The sequence below is a fragment of the Petaurus breviceps genome, unplaced genomic scaffold, assembly GCF_028583685.1.
Source record: "Petaurus breviceps papuanus isolate PSGF00001 unplaced genomic scaffold, PetGlider_PUasm1.0 80, whole genome shotgun sequence".
Taxonomy (NCBI): Eukaryota; Metazoa; Chordata; class Mammalia; order Diprotodontia; family Petauridae; genus Petaurus; species Petaurus breviceps.
Window position 1 is genome coordinate 1,708,488 of NW_027186540.1, and position 16,257 is coordinate 1,724,744.

The window sequence follows — 16,257 nt, forward strand, 5'->3', positions numbered from 1 at the left end:
ATTCCCCCCCCCCACTTTCTCTTTGACTAAGCAGAGAGTAGGATGGGGGTGTGTTGCAATCATCACACAGCTCTTAGTGCCACTTTGTTGAATCTTATCCTGCCAGAAGCTCAGAGGAAGGTAGGGCTGAGGAACTGGCATTCAGAGATCAGACAAACCTGTACGTGCTCTTACCTGCCGGCCTCCCTTTTCCCTGCTGGACACCAGAGATGGAAAATCTTCTAACTTTCCCTTCCCACAAGTCCCAGTGCCCAATTAAAAAAAAAGTCATCAAACTAGTGAACTCTGGAACAGGATCTATTCATTCATTTCCAATATCTAGCACCTTTATGACAACACTTTTCAGGCAGCAGTCCTGGAACTGAGGTGGTTACAATTGTTTCTATACATGTTATATTCCCACCTCCAGAAGAACATAAGCTCTTTGAGGATAGAATCTACTTTGTTGTTGAATTCCCAGCACTCACCACACCTTCCATATGCTAATATCACTAATAAAATGTTTTTTTGAACTGACCTGAAAAGCAAGTTATCCTTACCATTCCAAACAGAAGGTGGTAATGGTAAAATAAGTCCTGCAAATACAGCCTCTGCTTCAAGGTAGATGGATACCCCAATCTCCACAGAAGACTTGCTTATTTTTCCATTAACAAAGCACAAGTAAAGGAAACCCTCTCTGAAATCTTGGCTCAGGGCAGCCTCCAATAGTTAAATCTGTGCCACTGATAGAAGCCATACTGTTTCCCAGAGTTAAGTAGGCAGCTGTACAGCTAAGCTACTTATCTTTTATTTCTGGTCAAGCAGTTCATTTTCCTGAGAGAATCCTAAAGTCAAATTCTATCTAAAAGATCTTAGCTTACAGCTCGCTTCCCAGAAATGAGTTCTCAAGCAATTTAAGACAGAGTGCAGGCTCCTGCCAGCAGATTGCTGCCCTTGCTGAACGGAGGTTGTCACCTATTCAGACGGTGTGTTACCCACTAGGTTAAAAAAGATGCCCTAGGTCCTCTGGGGGCAAGGCACTCATTTCACTGTGTCTCTTAATATTGGATATTTGCTTTTCAACACTTCAGAGCATGAAATGAAATTTCTGAAGTTCTTTGGAAACAGCCCCTTCTTTTGCACTCTAAGTTCAATCATTTTCACCCTTTGCTAGCTAGGGTACTGTTCTGTTATCCCACATTTGTCTCAGAGAGAGGATCACTCCCTTCCCCAAAGGGGGAAGGAGAGTATTCCTTGCAAAAATAGAATCATTCCATTCAGCTGGCATTGCCTGCCTACCATCCTCTTGCCTCCCAAGCACTTTTAAAATTCATTCTCCCCCATCCCCCACACACAGACACATACATTTGTTTCTTCCATTTAACTTCCAAATGTTAAAATGAATCCATACTAGAAACTTCAGATAGCATGATGGTGCAAAAGAGAATTAAAATTCAAATGATAGCTTGGATCATATCAACAAATTCAACTTCCCTGTCATTTTTGGTTTAGTAAACTGTGTGAACAAATGTCTAGTTTGATTCTAGAAGCAGAGACATTTTCATAACTCAGTCTTAGAATAAACAGTGGCCATTCTAGCTTTCCTTCTTATGTTGAATTTTAAAACATATTTGTAATCAATTACCCTTCAATATGGAAATTGCTGTCTCTCTCTAATATATCTGATAATAAAAAGGTGATCAACATCTTTAGAACAGAGAAGGCATAATATTCTCCTATCTGAGCAACTTTGAAAAAGTTCCTTTATTTTTCTTGTTCATGTTTCTTACATATATAAAATTAGAAGCTTAAATCAGATGACTCTAAAGATCTTTTCCAGTTCTGACATGCTATCATTCTAAGTAGCATGTCCATAAGAAGCGACCTAGTGTAGAGTGAATAATATGGACGAATGGACAGACAGATGAGTCATATTTATTAAGTACTCACAACACATCAAGCACTGTACTAAACATTGTGAACATAAATGCATAAGCAAAAACAGTCCTTGCCAACAGAGAACTTTTATTCAAATTAGAGAAAATAACTTAATTAGAGGAGTGATGGCCAGAAAGAAGTTATATAGGTGGTGAGTCTGACTGTTATAGGGGAGTAGGTTGACACATACCTACCAGAAGCAAAGGAAGAGTAGATTTCATTATGGCTCCAGAAATTATCTTAATTTCTTTAAGAACTGGGTTCAAATTCTACCTCATATATTTACTAGCAGTTTGACTCTAGCCAAGCCAACTAATTTCTCAGAATATGTTTCTTCATCTGTAAACATTGTAAAGAAACTGTAAACATCTATAAATAGTCCCTACCTTGCAGGCTTGCCAGGAGGGTGAAAGGAGATTAATGTATGTAAAGTAATTTGTAAACCTCAAATTCCATAAAATGTGAGCTAATGTTATTATTCCCTAACTCCTTCCTTCCCAGTCTAAAAGAGTACATCAGTTTCAATGGGTCATAATAGCCCTGCATCTAGTCATATACCTATCAACAGAGAAAGTTAAAGAATGCCTGTTTTGTGCATGTTTCCTGCATCAGTGACTCAGAAAGAGCAGGATAAAAAAAGCTAATGGAATGTTCAAAGTTCTTTACCAGACTCTCTAACCTTAATATGATTTTTCTTTTTCTTTAAAGAACATATATAAAATAGGATTTTTAAAAAGATAATGTGGGTAGAGAGTTTTGCAAAAATATGTTATATAAATGGCAACTACTGGTGGAGGGGAGGGGACTGAAGGACAGATGCTATTATTTCTTCAGCACTGGCACTCCCTCCACTGATGCACATAAGCAAGCCTTCTATAACTTACAGTTCTAAAGAGTCTACTGGGGCAAATGGGAGGTTAAGCAACTTACCAGCCAGTATATATCAGGGGTAAGATATAAACACCAGATCTTGCTGACTGAAACTGGCCCTCTATCCACTATGCAGAAATGTCGCCAAGTGGCTAGCTACCTTGTAGACTGATTAGCTTGGGAGACAAGTGTGTTAAACTGAATTTTCTTTTTCTACCTGCTTGAAAAAGAAGGCTTAAGGCACAAAGCATGAGTTACATTTACCGTGTTCCTTTTGGATGCAGACGCAGAATGTAGCACATTAACATCTTGTTTGAGTTAGGATTCTCGATATATTGAATAAATAAGGTCACTGAGCTTGCTGCCCTACAGGCTCAGATTTTTCCCCTTATCTTTCAAAGAAATTGAGTGGTACTAGATACCCCTTTGGAGATTTATTGCATTCAAGTTGGGGGGGGGGAGGATTTTTGTTGTTGTTGCTGTTAATGATTGGCAAACCTCAGTCTTCATGGATTACTTGGTACAATGCTGAAATGCAGTTTTTGCAGCTGCCAGAAAAGCACTAATACTTTACAAATTAACTCAAAGTCTATTTTATGGAGACTGTGACTCTTGAACTGAATAGCATATTTGAAAGGGGTAAATCCCTAAGAAACTTTATGGGTAAATTCTGACAAATAGATGTTCATTGTGAAACTGGTAACTGTAATCACATTTGAGGCAGGAGCAAAGGGAAGAGCTTGGGGGGGGGGGGAGGGCAGCATCCTAGGCATAGTTCACAAACAAATTAATCTTAAATCTTGGCAAATCTCTTTTAAGGAGAGAGAGAGACAGAGAGAGATAACTCTGAAACTTAGCTTTTCTGGATATTTTGAGAGATTCCATCTTTCTGGTTCTCTAGAATTGAAAACAACTAAGATCAATATTTGGGGGAGATGCCATACCAAGCAAAGATATTTAAATATTATGTATGTGATCTTCCTTGGGAAATGTATGTTCGTGTGTTTATACATATGTGAGTATGTATATATGTGTGTTTGTGGTGTATCTATACATACACACACATGCACACATTATAGAACTGAGTAAGCCATACAAAGAGCAATTAGAATGTTCAAGATACTAAAATAACTGGGGAGGGGGAGTAATTAGCCAGAAGATCCTTGATCAGGGGTGGAGAATCTGCAGCCTCAGCCAGAAGAACAAATAAAGTTTGACTTCTGTCAATGGGCCACCCTTGAGATCCTAGAAGACTACATGTGGCCTTGAGGCCACAGGTTCTCCACCCCTGTGTAGATCAATTAATTCCTTATATTCACACCTTCCATCCATAGACTAACTAATGAAATTAGGAAAGAGACAAATAACAAACAATAAGTGGTTCAAATTTTAAAGTAAGTACAAGGAGGGTTCACACACACACACACACACACATACACAAACAAAGACTCACACGCTGGTACAGGGAGAGGCTGCAGATGCCACCATGGAAGAACACACACAGAGGAGGGTTTACAAACAAATTCAGGTGGATCTTGGTGCTGGTTCAGGAAGGATAGAAGCCCGAGGGGGAGGAGGAGGAAGGATATTTAACCAGAAGTAGAAGTCATTTCTGGATGGAAAAAAAAACACTCTATCACTTCCTCTCCTCATTTCCCCTGCCTTGGTTATTTTTTAAGTTTGATTGAGACTCCATCCTCCTTCCCTGAAAGACTCTGGGAAAGTTACTCACTTCCATGGGCCTCCTTTCTTGTGTTAAATGGGAAAGTAGATCTTTGAAAGCCCTTAAAGTGGTATTTTAATGAATTTGAAATGATTAAATTTCAAATGAGTTTTTACAAAAAGCTAGCTTTCCATCCTTGGACACACAGTCAACACTAAAGAGTCTATGGAGTGTGACCCTTCAAGGTCTGAGAAAAGAGCCAGTTATGAAGGGAAGGGAGAACCAAGCTTTCCAGAGGTAATTCCTCTCTGCCTTATTCCTCTTAGCCTATCCCCTTTCACCTAAGCCAGGAAACAGTGGAAGTATGTTAGGATTTCTCTCTCCTCCTCATCACAATACACACACACACACACACACACACACACACACACACTGCACACACTGCACTCAGAAAAGTCCAGAAGAGTCAGTGGAGCTAAGTCTAAGGAGCATGATGCCTTATAGTGGAAATTTGAGCCAGCAATAGAGTATGAAGATAATTAAGATAATTAGCTATAGCTGTCAGAAGCAGCACTGTGGAGAGGAGCAGGTTCCTGGCATCTAGCACAATAACCTGCCCAGCAAACACTTGAGCAGAGGGCAGCTTGACTACATCAATCTGTGAAAGATTCTGAAAGTACTAGAAGTGTGAAGTTGTCTAGCCAGGTATCTCTTATGGCTGCTCCTTATTGTGAGTACACTCTATATATGGGCCCACTATTCCACCAGCAATGTGTCTGTGTGAGAGCATACTCCAGGTTTATGGAGGGGATGTTTTGTGGCTACGGTTATTATAATACCATCTCAGTTAAATATGTCTTTGTTTGGAGAAAATTGTGTCCACTCGCTGCCTATTAAAGGCGATTGCTGTAGGAATGTGAACACCTAGGGTACCTTTGAATTTGAAGGTGGCCATGCTCCTAACCTACTACAACAAGGATGCTAGAGCTAAGTTGGATGAATCTTTGAGTATTGTCTCTGTATAGATGCAAGTACAAATGACTAAAGTGAATGACTGAAAACATCAATCATATATAATTTTATATATATCATATTTAGTATACTTAATGAAGATTTTTTTTCTTCTTCAAACAAACACTAGGACTCAAGTGAAAGATTGGAGAAAATAGGCAAAGAGGAGCACTATTGAGTCCTAAAGGATATGATTCACAATACCAAGTGACACTTTTTTATTTTTTTATTTTAATTTTTTGCCTTTTGGAGGGGGGGGTAGGGCAATTGGGGTTAAGTGACTTGCCCAAGGTCACACAGCTAGTTTTGTGTTACCTATCTGACCCAGGATTTGAACTCAGGTCCTCCTGACTCCAAGGCTGGTGCTCTATTCACTGCACCACCTAGCCACCCCCGAGTGGCCTTTTTATAACTAGCAAGTGGAGAAAACCTGAGTTCACATCCCAGCTCTGATGCTTACTAATAATATGACCTAAGGAAAGTTACTTTAGGTGTTCAGATTTTATATATCTGAAATAGTGAACATTTTCTGATGTAGTGATTCTGAAATATTTCAGAACGCCCTGTACCATAATGCACTTGCCAGTCATTTTGTTTGTTTTTTATCGAGATCTTTTCAGGAATTCTTAGGATCTATAGAAAGTAAGAGTTTTTAGGGAAGGAACTTTTATTTTTAATTTATATTCCAACTTCCTAAGAGAGTGTAGGCCCTTAATAAATACTTGTAGATTGGTTGGTTTGATTGGTCAATATAGCATACAGTTGTTGAATTATAATGACAGAAAAACTTTAGTGTGTGTACACAAAGTTGATATACAGTTTGGGTTTGTCATACACATAGCTCAGTCTAAGAATTTAGATTTGCTATACTGTAATTGTAGTCCAGGGTAAGTTGTCTGCTGTCCTGGATACTTTCAGTGGTGGTGGCTGGCAGAAGGACATTGGGGAGTTGTGTCCTATATCTAAAAGGAGTGTCTCTATGAGATTTCACCCAAAATGACTAGAAAGGAACACATTGGTAAATGAATTGCATTCATTAACTGATTTTTTTTCTTTTTTGTATATTTTTGTTTTATAAAGACTGAATAGTCTTGTATTAATCTTTATTTGTTAAACAGGGTTTTAAGATATAACATATTAACAGAAGTAAATCAAAGCACCCTTTACAATGGCATTTGCTTATAAAATTATATAAAGGTTTCCAAAGGATTGGGAGTTTAATTTCAAGATATGTTCTGAATAGCAACTGCCATAGTTAAGGGTACACAATATATGTTGGGTGAATAGCATGAGGAGATTCTAACTAACTGTGATGTGTGGGCATCCTCAGGTTCCTATTCATTAAGCTTACTCTGACAAGTGAAGGAATAAATGAAGACCACTTCTGAAAGCTAACATTTTCTTTTTTCCCCTCAAGTATGAAGCCGTGCTAAAGTATCAACCTTTAATAGGGAACATGCTTGTCAGTTTTTAGCTTTATAAAACTCACTGTGAAATCTCTCAGAAGCAAGGACTTTCTTGATTGGGCAATAACCAGATAACTTCTGTGATGTACCCAGATACAAGGCTTTGTAGCCCCTGTGCCACCAGTAGCTTCTGGGTCAGAATGACCAAGACTAAAAACCTTTGTCTTTCTAGAACTAGGCTATAAAATAGAAGGCCTGTTTCTAGTCTACTGTACCAGGGGTTTTGTGAAGGAAAATTTAATAAGCCCTTTTCTACCTTTTCTATAAAGCACTTGAGCTGCTAAGAGAAGGGCATTATGTAAATATGATTTACTATAAGAAAAATCCTTAATACTGCTCATAATTATTTTTATGCATCATCGTGAACAATTATTTGATGTTCATAACGTACCTAAATTGTTACTGAAAATGTGAAATGTAACCAAAAATGTTTATTTTCAGCATTTCTCTGTAAGCCCAATAAGCTCTAGTTTTTTTTTTTAATTCTGTCAAACAATCCACAAATATGAACCCATATGGTTCTTTTCTTGCCATGTCTCCTACTTTGCCTGGTAGAATTAAAAAGGACTATCTAATCACCCCTAGAGCAAATGCATTTTATTTTTATCTACTCTACAATTTTAAAATTCTTTCATTTTTTTCCCCTGCAAGGGAAGTTTAATGAGGCATATTTGCTTGTTTCCATGGTATTTCAAAGAAGGATTACTAGCTGAAGGCAAGAAAATATATAAGAAAAAAGCAAGGGATAAATGATGGTGCTTACAAAGAAAAGACAAACTTTAGTTTCCAAATGAATTCCAATGGATAGGGGTTATTCGTTTGTAAGCTGTAAAACAATGTCAATCACTTTGAGTGTTGCTTAAGGACCAATGTTTCTTAGGAAAATGAATGGTAGACACTAAGTTCTTCATTTGTCATTACAAAAATTCAAAGAAAATATATGTTCAGCTCTAAATAGAAATAAATTTACTTCTAAATGGAAATATTTCAAGAGACAGAGATGAGGGGACAAAATGCAATTTGCATTATACTTATTTTCAAAGAATCACAGGATGTCAGAGCTGAAAAGGACATCATAGACCATTTAATATAATTTGGTGTCTGCACAGGAACCTCTTTTATAAAATATATTTAAGAAATGGTCATTTACACAACCAGTAAGCCAAACAACTTGAAATTACTAAGTACCTGCTCTGTGTCTAACACTGTGCAAGCTCTGTGGAAAAAATAAAGGTATAACATATTCTCTACTCTCAAGGATCCATGTTTTAATGGGGGAGACCACATGCAAAAAACTAAGTAGAAACACAATATATACAGGATAAATTAGAGGTAATCTTAGGAGGAAGGCACAAGAATTAAGGAGGGACTAGTAAAGGCTTTTGGAAGGAGGATATTTAGCTGCTGTCTGAAAGAAATCAGGGAAGCTGAGAATCAGAGATGATGAAGAATAGAGTTCCAGGCATGGGAGACAGTAAGTGAAAATGATCAGAGTTGGGAGATGGAGTGTCTTGTTTAAGCAACAGCAATGAGGCTAGTGTCACTGAATCCAGTATATAAAGGGGAGTGTGGTCTAAGAAGATGAAAAGATGATGGGGACCAGGTTACAAAGGGTTTTGAAATAGAGGATTTTATATTTGATCCTGGAGGTAATAGGGAGCCTAGAGTGGAGGGGGGATTAATATGCTCAGACTTACCCTTTAGTTTAATCAATATGATAGCTGAATGGAAGACGAATAAGAGTATAGAGAGACTTCAGGCAGGGAAAAAAACCAGTAGGCTATTACAGTAGTCCAGGCAGAAATGATAAGGCCTTGAGTCATGGTGGTTGCAATGTCAGAGAAGATAAGAGAGAAAAAGGAAGGATGTTGTAAAGGTAGAAATGACAAGATTTCATCACTGACTGAATATGGGGAGGTGAGAGTCTGGATGACACCTAGGTTGTGAACCTACATAACTAGAAATGTTAATATTAACTAGCAAACATAAATAGTAATTGTAGTATTTGAAGTTAGCTTCACAAAACAATCCTGGAGTGAGCATCATGAAATATGCTTTCAAATTTAATTTATACAACAAACTAAGTTGTTAGGAGAAGGGAAGCAGGGAGGCAAGTGAGACCCAGAGATATAAGTAGAAATGGTTGCTTCCTATTTTAAGTAATTTTTCTTGCTAAATTTGCATGAATTTCAGTTGTTTATGTGCTCCTGAAGGAGTCAGCATGTTTTAAATTTCTGTGCCTTGGGGTAAGACCCCAGTCCCCCAACCTAGTTTGGCTCTAGCAGTCCATATCATAATCCTATTCCTCAAAACAGTCTCTCAGATGCTTGAAGGAATGTCATTTCTCCACTAATTGTTATGTTCTTGTTTTTTGTTTGTTTTTTCCCTCAAAGCTGAACTCAATGTCCTTCATCAACTTATTTACTTTCCGCTGGATGCTTTCCAGCTTATCAATATTTTCTCTAAAATGTTCTGATCAAGACAGACCTATCTATTACATCCCTGTTCTATGCACTCTACCTCTCAATGCAGCAAAGTTTATTAGCTTGTTTGGCTATAATATCATATTATCAACTCCTTGAACTTTTAGTCCACTAAAACCCCCTGATCATTTTCAGATTTCAAAGCTCAGACTTTTTGTGGATGTTTAATTTGTGATACAATATGTTAGCTGTCCTTCCCAGTTTTTGTCATCTGTAAATTTGTTAAGTATGCCAGTTATAACTTTAACAAATTCATTTTTAAGTGGAACAGAAGAGAGCTAAGATAGATGCTTGGAACAGTTCACTAGTGACCATTGCTAAGAACTAATGTGCTAAACTTTTTTTTTCCTTTATAGAATACATCAGTCCACCATTCTGTCAGCTTTGTAAATCTAGAAACCTATAAATCCTGCTTAAAGGCAAAAGGAATACTTATGTTACATCTCTTTTCCAGCAAAAAGTATAGTGAGTATAAGCTCTTATTCCTACTACATGACCTATTTTTGCCTCTGAATATGCAGGCAATACATATTTATCAGACATTTAAATTCTGTACCATATATTGTTATTGAATACAAACATATACCTGATAAACTACTGATCTTAGAATTTCAATAAAAATACATGCCCTGATATTATTATTCTGAAAACTAACACATGTAAAAATAGCTTATTATAGTGATGATTTATTTTTATTGATAATTACATTTATACATGAGATTTACTTTTGTTTATGTTGATCAGTTTAGCTAATCCTAACACATTTGCATATCTCCCATACTTTCATCCTAGGTCCATTCTTGGGACAATGACTTCTACAAATTTACTAGCCATTATGTCACTGTGATCTATGATGTTTTACGATCACTCAAGATGAAAAAAAAATAGGAGCAGAGATCAGTTTCCATTTTATAGCAAAATACCTTTACAACTCAATAAAATGGATTTGAACATTGTTCTCTAGCACATAACATGATTCTTGGAAATTTTATTATCTGAACTTCACTCCTTCCTTCGCTAATGCCCTAGTAGCTTGGTCATGCCAGTATCTGGACCCAAGTAAACCCCTTTTCAGTTTCCAATAAGCCTTCCTCTTCCCACAAGTTTCTATCTGCTCTTTTACTTCTAGAGCCTTAGGATAGCCTCCAGCCCTTAGTCTTCTCAAAAAAAAAAAATGAATACTTGGCTGCTAGGACTACATTTCCTAGAGTTGTCTTTCAAGAGACATTTTCTCTTGCCATTTTCTCCAGGAGTTACTTTGCCATGTATGGTCAAAACACTTATTTATTTGGGGTTCAAATACTAATATTACAGGATTTAGTCAAAATATTTGTTATCAGCCTTTTAAAAATTTTTTAGCATGCATGACTTCATGCCCTTTGATACCTTCTCTTGGCATTTGGATTTCTGAATGAAGGAAATTTATTCTTTTTAGTTAAGACATAAAAGTTATTGTTTATAATCTTACTAAAGATTAGGATTCAATCCTAGCCCATTCACCTCTAGCCTTGATCACTTAAGTTAAAAACTACTCATTAGTTAGCCCATAGGTGGCAACTGTTTGCATTAGAAATGTGATCCAGGCAAATGATACTTAACTAATTTGGAAGGACGAAAGAAAAAAGAGAAAGAAGGAAGAAAGGAAAAAAGGAAGGAAGGAAGGAAGGAAGGAACGAAGGAAGGAAGGAAGGAAGGAAGGAAGGAAGGAAGGAAGGAAGGAAGGAAGGAAGGAAGGAAGGAAGGAAAAGAGGGAGGGAGAAAAGGAGGAAGGGAGAAAAGGAGGAAGGGGAGAAGGTGAGGGAAGAAGGGAAGGGAGGAAAAGTAATGGGGAAGGGGAAAAGAAAGAAAAGGGATTTCTGTCCATATTGTTCTAAGTTTAGAATAATGGAAAAATGAAGATGAAGTTATAATGAAGAAATGTTAAGTTAAATGTATGTTTATCAATCCACACATACACAAAAAGTATGTATTTTGTGGGGTTCCTTTATTCCATTTGCTTTTTGGAACATGAAATAGAAGACATGCTAATGGTAGATAGAGATGTTAAAATTAAAATAAACTCCCTCACTCGGAATTCAGATCCCAGAAGGCCTGTGCATGAAAGATCATCAAGCAATATGAGCCATTTGAATATTTTACATATTTTATTGAAATGACTAAAATTTCCTTGTATATTTTTATTTCTTTATGTATTGGGGCGAAACATATGAAAGGACTATTCAACTAAAGTGTTAAATATTCTCCAATATCTAGAGCAAGCAACTTCTCGGCATGGGTTGAGCTGAATTTCAAAACCATTGTCATTCTGGAGACAACCTGTAGTTTTAAATGACTAGGCTGTCAGCTCTTTAGTTCTCTGCATTTGCCTTTTCTGCTTTACTGAATAGTAACAATTACATTGCAAACAGCATGTTATTTCCAACTGTTTTTTGACAGAAATCTTTGTGTTACAAATATTGCAAACTTCAGTTAGTTTGCATGATTAATTTTTTATGTATATTTTAAGGGGTGGAGGATTTTCTTTAAGCTGCTGCAATGCATTTTGGACTTTGCAGTGGTATTGACTTTTCTATCTTGAAAAACTCTTTTAAATAAAGGGTGACAGAAGTTTGGAAACACATTCACGTAATACTCAGGTTAGTGTTGTAGAGCTTTGGGTAGCTAGAGTTCATTTGTCACTCTTGAAGAGAAAGAGGTAATCTCTGAGCAGGGAAGTTAGAGATTAATTTAGTTTTCAAGTGAACTAAAAACATTTATTAAACACCTACTGTGTTCAATACAGTTTGCTAAGCACTGGAAATGCAAAAGGCAGTGCACCAGTTTTTACCTTCAAAGGACTTAAATCTACCTGGACAACGTAACATGGATACGTACAAGTAAAGACAATCTGTTTATACAGGAATTGCCAAAGAAAATTTAGGGAAATGTTTCACAGTTATAATGTTTGGTTAGTTTGACCCAAGTATAACTGAATCAAAAAATTCTTCCATTTTCCCTTCTTTGAAAAAAGGAGTCATATAAGCTTGTTACATGGAACAGATTGGGCCTGGATCTAGCTCACGAGATCACATAGCTTCACCTTCAAACTTCTGTGAGATTTGAGTGACTGTTGAGCCATCACAAACCTTGGAAAAACTCAATAGGACTAAAAACTGTTAAGAGGATTTATTTTTGTTATTTCAGTGCCTAAAATTTATAGTTATGTTCTTATTCTCTATTCATATGACCTATTATTTATTCATCTCTTTCAGTTCCTGATCTCTAGAATGAGAAGGGTAGGTCTAAAGTGATGAAAGTGGTAGCAGTGGTGATAATATTGATAATAATTTCTATGTTATCTATCATCTCTAAAATCCCTTCTAGTTCTCATAGCCTATGGCCCTGTGAAATCTTTCTTGAGCAAGGCATTTCGCTAGGCACTGTGTGGGATACAAAGGCATATTAAACATGGTAATCTTGACCAAATCACTTTCCTAGGACCCAGTTTCTTCCTCTGTAAAATGAGTAAATGAAGGGGTTGAATTAGATGGGCTTTCTGATCAAATTTTGATCTGATCAGAGATCTGATCACTGATCTCTGAATCTATGACCCGTGATTCAATCATCTATGGTTATATAGGGAATATAAGGCATGTACACAAATATAGTAGAAGACACTATAAGTAACATCTGAATTTAGTACAAACACAGATGGTCAGAAAAATTTTGTGTCACTTTATTATATTTACAAATATATATGTGTGTATGTGTGTATATATGTATATGTACATATATTTATCCATATATATAGTCATAGGTGATCAGAGAAATGATAAATCACTATCACAATTCCAAATATATGTGTGTTTGTATCGGGTATTTTGCAAGGTTGTATAAATGCATATATATTATGCTAACATTTAGATTTACAATTTTGAAAACAGTGATCTCTGAATCTGTGTAGTACTTCTGAACAAAGTTCACATACAAATGTGTTTGTATACATTTTTGTTGCCAGGAAACTCATTCCACTGGGGAAAAAAAAAAACTATTTTACGTGTAATTCAGTTTTAAAGACTTGTCCAGGAGTAATAATGGGGTTGTGACTTGTCTAGAATCACTTGGGTAGTATGTAACCGAGGCTGGACTTGAACTCAGGGATTCTTGACACCAGGTATGACTACATCACATTGCTTCTCTAGTATGCAGAACAATATATGCATATTTTATCCATACATTGATTAATTTGTAAGTTCTTTGAAACCAGATACTTTTGTATTTCTTGTAGTATCTTGAAGAATACTAATTCAGTAGTGTTTCTATAATATTCCCTAGTAACCATTTAAGAGGAATGAGAATTTGAAGTCTACCCTAAACACAGTATCCACCAAATAATATTTGTCTTTTTGAAAGATAACACCTAGAATTCTAGTTTCCAAATGCTGAGGCCTTTTGCAAACTGTTATTTCAGGGAACTATTCCTCATTGACGGAGAAGATGCTGACTCTATGCTATTGGCCTATTTGAGGTGCAGAATAGGTGTTGCAGAGTAAAGTATTTGGAAATAAAAAGAAAGGATCAGATGTATCTTCTCTGAAACTCGCATTCCAACTCTGTGCCTCACACAGAACCCCAGTATCTGCAGCAGCATCTTTTGCACCAATGAAAAGAGTCCCCTCTATGTAGCAGTTCTCAAAGAGCCTCAGGATTTTGAAACCCAAGCTACAATATACATTTGAAGCAGGGCATGCTAATCACTCTTTATATAACCTCTAACTTCCTGCTAAGATATAAAATGCGATATTTGGGAGGGGGGGTTGTTTACTTGTTTCAGCCCAATTATTTCCTTCTACAAGAAAGTCTGTCATTTATACGGCAAAGATTTCCTCCAACATTGAAAGCATCAAAAGAAATACATGTGTGTATGTATATACATATAATATATGTATATATAATATATAAATTATATACTTATATGCATTGATAATAGTGATAATTTATATGTTATATATCATCTCTAAGATCCCTTGTATTTCTCATAACCTATGGCTCTATGAAATATTTCTTGAGCAAGCATTTCACTAAGCACTGTATGGGATGCAAAGGCATGTTCAACATGTTCAACATACCCTTGACCAAATCACTTCCCTAGGCCTCAGTTTCCTCCTCTGTAAAATGAGAAAATGAAGGGGTTGAACTAGATGGCCTACATATATAATATATAAATGCATATCTAACATATAAATGTATATGTATTATAAATATGTAATATTATTAATAATTAATTTGGTCACAATAGATTTTTTATAGTTCAATGGAGTACAATTAAATTGATAGTTGAATCCCTAACTAATGTGCAAAGCACCATATTGTGTTTTTAGATAGATAGATGGACCTGTTTATTTTACTTTCTCTGTAAAATATAGATAGAAATGTTTCTATATATTACAGAGATTGTAATATTATCTCTCAACCTCTCTCTTTGCCTGAATCAGGACCAAGATCCACCTGAATTGTGGAAGTCAAGACTAAGAAAGAATGTCACAGATAACATGAATTCAAGCTGTATCTGAGCAGTAAGCATTTCTATAATGCCTCCCACTAGTGATCATCCAACTTCTGTCTGAAGACCACCAAGGAAGGCGAACCCATCAGTCTAAAGCAGCCCATTTCAATTTTGGATATCTCTTATTGTTAAAAAGTTTATTTTCCTTGCCTTCCTCCCACATCACACTTAAATTTTCCTCATTGAAATTTCCATTCATTGTTTGAAGTTCTACCCTCCAGGACTATAAAGGATATTTCTGATCCCTTTTTCATATGGCAATTCTTCACTTTTATGCACTTGAATAAAATTGTCATGCCCTGCTTCCCTCTGCTCCAACACCACCCCAGCACACCTAACCCTCTAACACCACACACACACACACACACACACACACAACCTACTACCAGAGATTTCCAGAATAATTTAATTTGGAAGCCAATAAATTCCAAAACCACCTCTCATCCTCTACCCTAGAGTCTTCTTCTCATGCTGGCAATTTCTCTTTCTTCCTTGAACAACTCTAAATAAAGAAGTATCTACATTAGCCATGTTCTTTTCAAATCCAGACCAAACCATGATTCTCCAAACTACTTCACCTTCTTTCTCTTTCCATCCCCATTCCCTTTTCTTCTCTCTACTATGTTTGTGTTTCCTCTTTAAAATATAAGTTCCTTAATGGCAGGGACTGTCTTTGTTTTTGCTTGTACAGTCAGTTCTACAGTAGTGAGATATATATTCCACAAAAACATGTCACCATACAAAAGCAGACAATAAAAACCACAGAGATAATGAGGAAAATTGGATTAGGGACACAGTGCTCAAAAACTCCATCAGTGATACATAAAAAAGATGGGAACCTACTTAAAGTGGCAGTACAGTTTTGTATGTATTAAATGGTTAAGGGATACACAAAAAGTACCCTGTCTACAACTTGGAGCTGCAGGAGGAAGGTTGGGAGGCCACAGATCTCAAGTCATGGAGAGTGGGAGGGTAGGGGTAGGCAAGGATGCTAGTCCTCCTCTGCCTAAAGCTCTTACTGACCCAGAAGATACAAATACCTTGACAAAGACCTGAAGTTTGTTTTCAAAAGTAGATTGTGGAAAGAATTGTAGCTTATGAGTTATTGTGAAGTAGTACTGTGTTTTGAGTTCTCTCACTTTCTTCTGAAAAGAAAACTCAAAATTCCCCTAGAATAGAAATTATGTTGGAATAAAGTTGTAGTTTTGAAATGCTTAGTTTTCCCTCACTCTTCCATCTATCTATCTATCTATCTATCTATCTATCTATCTATCTATCTATCTATCTATCTATCTATCTATC